Below are 2,397 nucleotides of genomic sequence, written 5' to 3'. Positions count from 1 at the left end.
GAGGGAGACTTTTCCCCATATGCAGTACGAGTGAAGTATCGAAAGGGAACTGTTTTGTTTCAGGGTTTTATTTTAACGCTCCTCCTCTCCTTCTCTCGCTAATAGCAGACTAACGGTTGGAGGGGAGTGGTTTAAGTGTTACAACCCAAGCCGTCACACTGACGTCATCAGAGAAGGAACGCCATTCCAGACCGGAAGTAACTTTTCAGATTTTGATTAAAGATTACCACGACAAACACATTTTTTCTGTGTATTAACTTGCATGGATTAATTGTTCACCACAAGACTAGTAATATGCGCTAACAAAGTAAATAGGGTCAATACTGATTTCATGCCTACTTTAAGCGCGTGTGGCAGTTTGAATTCTTGGTGAAATATCCATTTAAATAATTGTTGTCCATGATGTGATGGAAAAATTACTAATAAAAGAGCATGAGACTACATCTTGTGTGCAGAAAGCATTTATATCCCAATACAAAATGCAAAAATAGTATTGTAACAACCACCCGAATAAGAGGGCATTAAAAGTATTAACGTATAGTGTAGGAGTTCATAAAGAATGTTTTATACATAATAAAAAGTAGAAGTACGTTGAGTATTTGGGGTCTGTTGGACCCACATTTGAACTTTCCTTCATTAAAAACATGGTTCCTCTCATGAGATTTTGTCACACTTTAGAAATCTGAAAATCAGGAAATTTCCACACAGAAACTAAGGCCTGGTACTAGAGCACAAATGACATTTGGAACAAACATGCACACAAATAACTGCAACAGAGAGCATTTCTATAGAATCTGGAATTATTATTGAAATAAATGTGTGACTACAATTGTTACAGAGACTCTGACAGGAGGATGTTAGTGAACCAAAACACAAGACGCAAGTGAATGTAGTGATCATGAAATGATATCAGAGTTATGGCAAGAATAGAAGTCTGAACTTAATCTCACTGATTCTTGAGAGAAGAGACAAAACATGTTTGAGATGTTAGTTTTTATTATTTCATAACACATTATTATAAACTGATATATTTGTAGACAAAGGTCTCAGCTAATGAACAGGTTTTTCTGAAAATGTTTTCTTCTAAAAATGTACTTCAGAACTTAATTTGTGTCAACTCCGTCAGACACATTAAAAAGATGCTATTTTAATTTGATCATCAACAACAGTGTAAAATACACATGACAAATATACAGCAGTAGTAGTAAAGTGAGATCTGTGTGTCTCTGAGAGAAATATAAACAATAAAGCCTTACAAATAAGAGTTTTACAAATCTGACACTGAAAGAGAAGCTCAAATAATCATCAGTATTTATTATGACAAAAACACACTTGAAGAACCTTTAAAGTTCAGCGTTCTGCTTCAGATTTAAGCACTTCCTGAAAAAGATGAACATGTAAAGCCATAAATGAATCAATCTCACCAATATTAATATATGCTGAATCAGTCATCATCAATCATGTACCTGATGTGTGAATATGTGCTTGATCTCCTTCAGCTCTTCTGGATCTGATGTGATAAAGCACAAGAATGACAGTAGCCACGCCCACCAGAGCAGAGAGGACCAATCGGATCACAGCTTCAGTAGGACCACAACAGTGGACTGAGAAATAAAAACATCAAAGTGAGATCAGCTCAGTCAATAAACGCTTAATATCATCAGCGCTGCCGTACCTGAACATGTGTGACAGAGTTGAGTGATGTCCAGATGTTGAGTCTGGTGGCTGATGGGATTGTTCAGCACACAGCTGTAGGTGTTTTTATCCTGATATTCCACCTCCAGAGGTAGAGAGAGACTGATGCTGAGATCAGACACACTGATGCTGGACAATGAACTGTTTCCTCTGTACCAGGAGAGAGTCACATGACTCACATTCACCACTGAACACACCAATGAACATGATGATGATGATGATGATGATGAAGAACATTGTGAAGAGTTACTGCTGATGACAGGAACAGGCAGACGACGAGCTGAAAACATGAGAGAATAAAGAGAAATGAGGATGAATGAAGAGATTCAAGAAACATCCAGAGGAACCAAGATGATCAAAAGTAGAGCATTTAAAACTATTGAATAGAAAGTTAAATATAAACCTGCTGTTCATGTGAAAGTAAGAGAATTAGTCATTTGAACTCATTAGTCATGATAAGATACTTCTTTAGATCTAGCTGTAATAAATAAAACACGTGAAACTGATATTTAACTCACCGTAGACAATGAGACGAATAGAAGAAGAATGACTTCTGAAAGTCAATAGTCTATAACCTCCAGTGTGTTTCATTGTGGTGTTTGTGATGGTCAGAGATCCAGTTTGATTGTCCAGCTTCAGTCTGTCTCTGAATCTCCCATCAAGAACATCATCATTTACAGTGAATCTGTCGTCCTGTTTATT

At 36.8% G+C, this 2,397-nt stretch overlaps 1 long non-coding RNA gene across 1 annotated transcript; it reads right to left on the bottom strand.

The window, feature by feature from the left end:
- Positions 1-978: 978 nt before the first annotated feature.
- LOC125261014 lies at positions 979-1,736 on the bottom strand. The gene is made up of 3 exons (XR_007183188.1): positions 1,676-1,736; positions 1,467-1,604; positions 979-1,380 (listed from the first exon to the last, which is right to left on the bottom strand). It is a non-coding gene; the product is annotated as an uncharacterized LOC125261014 (long non-coding RNA).
- Between the last annotated feature and the right edge of the window lie 661 nt (positions 1,737-2,397).

This window comes from Megalobrama amblycephala, unplaced genomic scaffold (genome assembly GCF_018812025.1).
Source record: "Megalobrama amblycephala isolate DHTTF-2021 unplaced genomic scaffold, ASM1881202v1 scaffold230, whole genome shotgun sequence".
Taxonomy (NCBI): domain Eukaryota; kingdom Metazoa; phylum Chordata; class Actinopteri; order Cypriniformes; family Xenocyprididae; genus Megalobrama; species Megalobrama amblycephala.
This window is presented reverse-complemented; position numbering and strand designations above follow the sequence as displayed.